Source organism: Arachis hypogaea, chromosome 3 (assembly GCF_003086295.3).
Source record: "Arachis hypogaea cultivar Tifrunner chromosome 3, arahy.Tifrunner.gnm2.J5K5, whole genome shotgun sequence".
In the NCBI taxonomy this organism is placed as follows: domain Eukaryota; kingdom Viridiplantae; phylum Streptophyta; class Magnoliopsida; order Fabales; family Fabaceae; genus Arachis; species Arachis hypogaea.
In genome coordinates, this window is record NC_092038.1 from 131908961 (window position 1) to 131917470 (window position 8510).

The window sequence follows — 8510 nt, forward strand, 5'->3', positions numbered from 1 at the left end:
AGCAATATATAATAGTCTATACTTTATTCGGAAATTGACGACATAACTTGGCGTTGAACGCCAAGTAAATGCTGCTGTCTGGAGTTAAACGCCAGAAAAATGTCATGATCCGGAGTTGAACGCCCAAAACACGTCATAACTTGGAGTTCAACTCCAAGTAAAGCCTTAGCTCGTGGATAGATCAAGCTCAGCCCAAGCATACACCAAGTGGGCCCCGGAAGTGGATTTATGCATCAAATACTTACTCATGTAAACACTAGTAGCTAGTTTATTATAAATAAGACTTTTTACTAGTGTATTAGTCGTCTTTTGACCACGTTTCATCTTTGGTCTCAGTTTTGTTTTATTCTTCATCTTAGGAGAATATTGATCATGTTTTGGGGGCTGGTCATTCGGCCATGCCTGAACCTCTCTCACTTATGTATTTTCAACGGTGGAGTTTCTACACACCATAGATTAAGGGTGTGGAGCTCTGCTGTACCTCAAGTTTCAATACAATTATTATTACTTTCTATTCAATTCTCTTCTTTTCTTGTTCCAAGATATACGTTGCACTTAACTTTGATGAATGTGATGATCCGTGACACTCATCATCATTCTCACCTATGAACGCGCGAGACTGACAACCACTCCCGTTCTACCTTAGGCCGGGCGCATATCTCTTAGATTCCCCAACAGAATCTTCGTGGTATAAGCTAGATAGATGGCGGCATTCATGAGGATCCGGAAAGTCTAAACCTTGTCTATGGTATTCCGAGTAGGATTCTGGGATTGAATGACTGTGACGAGCTTCAAACTCCTGAAGGCTGGGCGTGATGACAAGTGCAAAAGAATCAAGGGATTCTATTCCAACCTGATTGAGAACCGACAGATGATTAGCCGTGCTGTGACAGAGCATAGGAACGTTTTCACTGAGAGGATGGGATGTAGCCATTGACAACGGTGATGCCCTACATACAGCTTGCCATGGAAAGGAGTAGGAAGGATTGGATGACTGTAATAGGAAAGTAGAGATTCAAGAGGAGCACAGCATCTCCATACGCTTATCTGAAATTCCCACTATTAATTTACATAAGTATTTCTATCCCTTTTATTCTCTATTTATTTACTAATTTTCGAAACCCAAAACTATTTAATCTGCCTAACTGAGATTTACAAGGTAACCATAGCTTGCTTCATACCAACAATCTCTGTGGGATCGACCCTTACTCACGTAAGGTATTACTTGGATGACCCAGTACACTTGCTGGTTAAGTTGAACGGAGTTGTGAACTATGGTATTGGCATCATGTTTTTGGCGCCATTACCAGGGAATGAAAAGCAATGAATTTTCCAAAATGGAATAACAATTGAATCACAATTTCGTCCACCACTGTCGCAGGAGCTATGTCGCCGCTGTAAAAAGCTCCGTCACCATCCTAGGAAGCTATGTCACTGTCGTAGGAAGCTCCCTCGCTGTCGTGTGGAAGTTCTGTGGCCATCGTCTCCTCTGTTCGAGCACGCTCTCTCTCTCTTTGCCGGTGTCGCTGTCTCCTTGGTCGTCGCTGTCATTCCCTTTCCTTCTCGCCGCTGGTAAGCACTGTGACTTGGATTTTGATAATACTATGTTCGCTGATGTCGCCTCCTCCTCTTCGTCTCCTCTGTTTGCTGGTTTTACTGTGAATAATTGAGTTGCTAATTTAGGGTTTGTCATTCTGAGTTACTGAATTTGTTAATTTGTGCTTATTTTGTTAAATTTTCTGGAAAGAATTTATTGTTGATCCTCAGATATTGTGTTACTGATTCTGTGAATTTGTTATTTTATTCTGAGTTGCCAATGTTTATGAAACTTGTGCTTATTTTGTTAAATTTACTCGAAAGAATTTGTTATTGATCCTCAGATATTTGTGTTACTGATTTTGTGAATTTGTTATTTTATTCTGAGTTGCCAATGTTTATGAAATTGGAGTTGATTATAATGATCCTCAGATTCTGAATTGCTCTTCTGTTGAATTTGAAGTCTGATTTTTGGACAGAATTTTTGTTGTTGTTGCATTTTTTTGGTTGATTGTAACCATTGTGAGTTGCTGTTTTTGTTTTTTTTTTTTTTGTTGATTATAATTATTCTGAGTTGTTTATTAGAATAATTTTGGAATAATTTGATATTTTTTGAATTAAGTCTGAGTGGTTGTTAATTATGATTTGTGACGAAGAGTTTCTTTATTTTGGTTTTACAAAGCATGAAACCCATAACATCTCTGTTCTATTGGTAAAATATTATAGGATGAAGATATAATTATATATGTTTAAAATTATATATAAATTTTTAATAATTTTTTAATATTTAATTAAAATCGATTGAATTCCGGTTGAATCTCGGTCAAATCAATAAACCAATAAATTAACATGTATTAACGTGTCTATATCTTTGAAACCAAATGTTGCCTCTCTTCTCAAACTATTTAAAAAACCCATCACCTCCTTCTTCTTCGTTCTTTTTTTAACATAGTTCTAAAAACCGAACCGGATCGGCCGGTTCAATCGGATTAACCAGAAATCGGTCATTAGACCGATTCAGTTAGTCTTTTAAATCGTTTGGCAAAAAATCGGTCAAACCAGCAGTTAACTGGTGAACCGCCAGAACCGGTCGATTTTTTACAAGGTTTTCGGTTCAGGAGCCCTCCCTCAAAGTTCAAACGACGCTGTTTTAAATTCTAAAAAAAAAATCATAAAAAGAAACCCTGATCCCCAACGCACCCAACCCCATTCCTCTCTTCTCCTCACCTCTCTGGAACTGAACTGCAAATTTTAAATTGAAAGCACAAAGAACCCTAGCCCTCCAGCCACTGTAGCCACTGCCCCTCACAGCCCCCAGAGCCCCGCAACCACGCTTCATTGTCATCGACGAACTCGTCTCCGCTGGGTAGAGGCGTCGCATTCGGAAGCTCCGTCGCTGTCTGATGAGCGGATAATTAATACGCTTTTTGGCATTGTTTTTAGGTAGTTTTTAGTAAGTTCAAGCTACTTTTAGGGATGTTTTCATTAGTTTTTATGTTAAATTCACATTTCTGGACTTTACTATGAGTTTGTATGTTTTTCTGTGATTTCAGGTAAATTCTGGCTGAAATTGAGGGACTTGAGCAAAACTCTGAAAAAGGCTGACAAAAGGACTGCTGATGCTGTTGGAATCTGACCTCCCTGCACTCGAAATGGATTTTCTGGAGCTACAGAACTCCAAATGGTGCGCTCTCAACGGCGTTGAAAAGTAGACATCCAGAGCTTTCCAGCAATATATAATAGTCCATACTTTATTCGGAAATTGACGACGTAACTTGGCGTTGAACGCCAAGTACATGCTGCTGTCTAGAGTTAAACGCCAGAAAAATGTCATGATCCGGAGTTGAATGCCCAAAACACGTCATAACTTGGAGTTCAACTCCAAGTAAAGCCTCAGCTCGTGGATAGATCAAGCTCAGCCCAAGCATACACCAAGTGGGCCCTGGAAGTGGATTTATGCATCAAATACTTACTCATGTAAACCCTAGTAGCTAGTTTATTATAAATAAGACCTTTTACTAGTGTATTAGTCGTCTTTTGACCACGTTTCATCTTTGGTCTCAGTTTTGTTTTATTCTTCATCTTAGGAGACTATTGATCACGTTTTGGGGGCTGGCCATTCGGCCATGCCTGAACCTCTCTCACTTATGTATTTTCAACGGTGGAGTTTTTACACACCATAGATTAAGGATGTGGAGCTCTGCTGTACCTCAAGTTTCAATACAATTATTATTACTTTCTATTCAATTCTCTTCTATTCTTGTTCCAAGATATACGTTGCACTTAACTTTGATGAATGTGATGATCCGTGACACTCATCATCATTCTCACCTATGAACGCGCGTGACTGACAACCACTCCCGTTCTACCTTAGGCCGGGCGCATATCTCTTAGATTCCCCAACAGAATCTTCGTGGTATAAGCTAGATAGATGGCGGCATTCATGAGGATCCGGAAAGTCTAAACCTTGTCTATGGTATTCCGAGTAGGATTCTAGGATTGAATGACTGTGACGAGCTTCAAACTCCTGAAGGCTGGGCGTGATGACAAGCGCAAAAGAATCAAGGGATTCTATTCCAACCTGATTGAGAACAGACAGATGATTAGCCGTACTGTGACAGAGCATAGGAACGTTTTCACTGAGAGGATGGGATGTAGCCATTGACAACGGTGATGCCCTACATACAGCTTGCCATGGAAAGGAGTAGGAAGGATTGGATGACTGTAATAGGAAAGTAGAGATTCAAGAGGAGCACAGCATCTCCATACGCTTATCTGAAATTCCCACTATTAATTTACATAAGTATTTCTATCCCTTTTATTCTCTATTTATTTACTAATTTTCGAAACCTAAAACTATTTAATCTGCCTAACTGAGATTTACAAGGTAACCATAGCTTGCTTCATACCAACAATCTCTGTGGGATCGACCCTTACTCACGTAAGGTATTACTTGGATGACCCAGTACACTTGCTGGTTAAGTTGAACGGAGTTGTGAACTATGGTATTGGCATCATGTTTTTGGCGCCATTACCAGGGAATGAAAAGCAATGAATTTTGCAAAATGGAATAACAATTGAATCACAATTTCGTCCACCAAGTTTTTGGCGCCGTTGCCGGGGATTGTTCGAGTATGGACAACTGACGGTTCATCTTGTTGCTCAGATTAGGTAAATTTTCTTTTCAAAAATCTTTTTCAAAATTTTTCTTTTCTTTTTCGTTTTTCTAATAATGTTTTTCGAAAAAAAAATAATAAAAATACAAAAAAATCATAAAATCATAAAAACCAAAAATATTTTGTGTTTCTTGTTTGAGTCTTGAGTCAACTTTTAAGTTTGGTGTCAATTGCATACTTTTAAAAAATTTTCTTGCATTTTTCGAAAATCCCATGCATTCATAGTGTTCTTCATGATCTTCAAGTTGTTCTTGATAAGTCCTCTTGTTTGATCTTGATGTTTTCTTGTTTTTGTGTTGTTTGTTGTTTTTCATATGCATTTTTTGTTTGTCAGAGTCCATGCATTAAAGATTTCTAAGTTTGGTGTCTTGCATGTTTTCTTTGCATCAAAAATTTTTCAAAAATATGTTCTTGATGTTCATCTTGACATTCATAGTGTTCTTGCATGCATCTTGTGTCTTGATCCAAAATTTTCATGTTTTGGGTCATTTTTGTGTTTTTCTTTAAAAATTCAAAAAAAAATATGTTTTCCTTATTTTCCTCCAAATTTTCGAAATTTTGGGTTGACTTGGTCAAAAAAAAATTTTAAAATTAGTTTTTTCTTACAAGTCAAGTCAAAATTTCAATTTTAAAAATCTTATCTTTTCAAAATCTTTTTCAAAAATCATATCTTTTCCATTTTTTTTTCTTATTTTCGAAATTTTTAAAAATTATTTTTTTTCAAAAAATCTTTTTCTTATCTTTTATATCTAATTTTCGAAAATTAGCTAACGATTAATGTGATTGGTTCAAAAATTTGAAGTTTGTTACTTTCTTGTTAAGAAAGGTTCAATCTTTAAGTTCTAGAATCTTATCTTGTAGTTTCTTGTTAGTTAAGTCAATTTTAAAATTAAATCTTTTTATCTTTTATCTTATCTTTTTCAAAAATTTTATCTTTTTCAAAACTTGATTTTAAAATATCTTATCTAACTTCTTATCTTCTTATCTTTTTCAAAATTTAATTTCAAATCTTTTTCAATCAACTAACTAACTTTTTGTTTGTTTCTTATCTTTTTCAAAACCACCTAACTACTTTTCCCTCTCTAATTTTCGAAAATATCTCATCTCTTTTTCAAAAATTCTTTTTGTTTTAAATTTTAATTTTAATTATATTTTGTCTTTGATTTTCGAAAACTACTAACCTCTCTTTCAAAAATTATTTTCGAAATTTCTCCCTCTCTTTTCTTCTTCTATTTAATTAATTAATTACTAACACTTCTCTTCACCTCTCTTCATCTAAGAATCCGAACTTCTTATATCCCTTGTATTTGGATTCTCCTACCCCTTTCTCCTTCTACTGACATAAAGGAATCTCTATACTGTGACATAGAGGATTCCTCTTTCTTTTCTTGTTTTCTTCTCTTTCATATGAGCATGAACAGGGAAAAAGGCACTCTTGTTGAAATTGATCCAGAACCTGAAAGGACTCTGAAGAGAAAACTAAGAGAAGCTAAATTACAACAATCCAGAAATAACCTTTCAGAAATTTTCGAACAAGAGAAGGAGATGGCAGCCGAAAATAATAATAATAATGCGAGGAGAATGCTTGGTGACTTCACAAAGCCAACGTCCAAATTTGATGGAAGAAGCATCTCCATTCCTGCCATTGGAGCCAATAACTTTGAGCTTAAGCCTCAACTAGTTGCTTTAATGCAACAAAACTGCAAGTTTTATGGACTTCCATCTGAAGATCCTTATCAGTTTTTAACTGAGTTCTTGCAGATCTGTGAGACTGTAAAGACGAATGGAGTTGATCCTGAAGTCTACAGACTCATGCTTTTCCCTTTTGCTGTAAGAGACAGAGCTAGAATATGGTTGGATTCACAACCTAAGGATAGCCTGGACTCCTGGGATAAGCTGGTCACTGCCTTCTTGGATAAATTCTTTCCTCCTCAAAAGCTGAGCAAGCTGAGAGTGGATGTTCAAACCTTCAAACAAAAAGATGGTGAATCCCTCTATGAAGCTTGGGAAAGATACAAGCAGTTGACCAAAAGATGTCCATCTGACATGTTTTCAGAATGGACCCTATTAGATATATTCTATTATGGTCTCTCTGAATTTTCGAAAATGTCATTGGACCATTCTGCAGGTGGATCTATTCACCTGAAGAAAACGCCTGAAGAGGCTCAAGAACTCATTGACATGGTTGCAAACAACCAGTTCATGTATACCTCTGAGAGGAATTCCGTGAATAATGGGATACCTCAGAAGAAAGGAGTTCTTGAAATTGATGCTCTGAATGCCATATTGGCTCAGAACAAAGTGTTGACTCAACAGGTCAACATGATCTCTCAAAATCTGAATGGATTGCAATATGCATCCAACAGTACTAGAGAGGCAGCTTCTGAAGAAGCTTATGATCCTGAGAACCCTGCCATGGCAGAGGTTAATTATATGGGTGAACCATATGGAAACACCTATAACCCATCATGGAAGAATCATCCAAATTTCTCCTGAAAGGATCAACAAAAGCCTCAACAAGGCTTTAACAATGGTGGACACAATAGGCTGAGCAATGGCAAGCCATATCCATCATCTTCTCAGCAACAGACAGAGAATTCTGAACAAAACACTTCTAATTTAGCCAATATAGTCTCTGATCTGTCAAAGGCCACTTTCAGTTTCATGAATGAAACAAGATCCTCCATTAGAAATTTGGAGGCACAAGTGGGCCAGCTGAGTAAGAAAGTCATTGAAACTCCTCCTAGTATTCTCCCAAGTAATACAGAAGAGAATCCAAAAGGAGAGTGCAAGGCCATTGATTTAGTCAATGTGGCCGAATGCACAAGGGAGGAGGAGGACGAAAATCCTAGTGAGGAAGACCTCCTGGGAAGTCCCTCAAGCAAGAAGGAGTTTTCTATTAAGGATCCAAAGGAATCTGAGGCTCATATAGAGACCATAGAGATTCCATTAAACCTCCTTCTGCCATTCATGAGCTCTGAAGACTATTCATCCTCTGAAGAGGATGAAGATGTGAATGGAGAGCAAATTGCTCAATACTTAGGAGCTATCATGAAGCTGAATGCCAAGTTGTTTGGTAATGAGACTTGGGAAAGTGAACCTCCCTTGCTCATTAGTGAACTAGATACTTGGATTCAGAAAACTCTACCTCAAAAGAAACAAGATCCTGGCAAGTTCCTAATACCTTGTACCATAGGCACCATGAGCTTTGAAAAAGCTCTATGTGATCTAGGGTCAGGGATAAATCTTATGCCACTCTCTGTAATGGAGAAGCTAGGGATCATTGAGGTACAACCTGCCTTGTTCTCATTACAATTGGCAGACAAGTCATTGAGACAAGCTTATGGAATAGTAGAGGACGTGTTAGTAAAGGTTGAAGGCCTTTACATCCCTGCTGATTTCATAATCTTAGACACTAGGAAGGAAGAGGATGATTGCATCATCCTTGGAAGACCTTTCCTAGCCACAGTAGGAGCTGTGATAGATGTCAACAGAGGTGAATTAGTCCTTCAATTGAATGGGGACTACCTTGTGTATAAGGCACATGGCCACCCCTCTGTGACAAAAGAGAGTAAGCATGAAGAGCTTCACTCAGTTCAGAGTCAAGAAGAGCCCACACAGTCAAACTCTAAGTTTGGTGTTGTGAGGCCACAACCAAACTCTAAGTTTGGTGTTAAGACCCCATATCCAAACTCTAAGTTTGGTGTTGGGACTACACTAACATTGACCTGATCACCGTGTGGCTCCATGAGAGCCATTGTCAAGCTATTGACATTAAAGAAGCGCTTGTTGGGAGGC

At 37.7% G+C, this 8510-nt stretch overlaps 1 non-coding gene across 1 annotated transcript; it reads right to left on the minus strand.

The window, feature by feature from the left end:
- Nucleotides 1-6656: 6656 nt before the first annotated feature.
- Nucleotides 6657-6760, minus strand: LOC112792864 (small nucleolar RNA R71). The gene has a single exon (XR_003197585.1). It is a non-coding gene; the product is annotated as a small nucleolar RNA R71 (small nucleolar RNA).
- Nucleotides 6761-8510: the final 1750 nt, after the last annotated feature.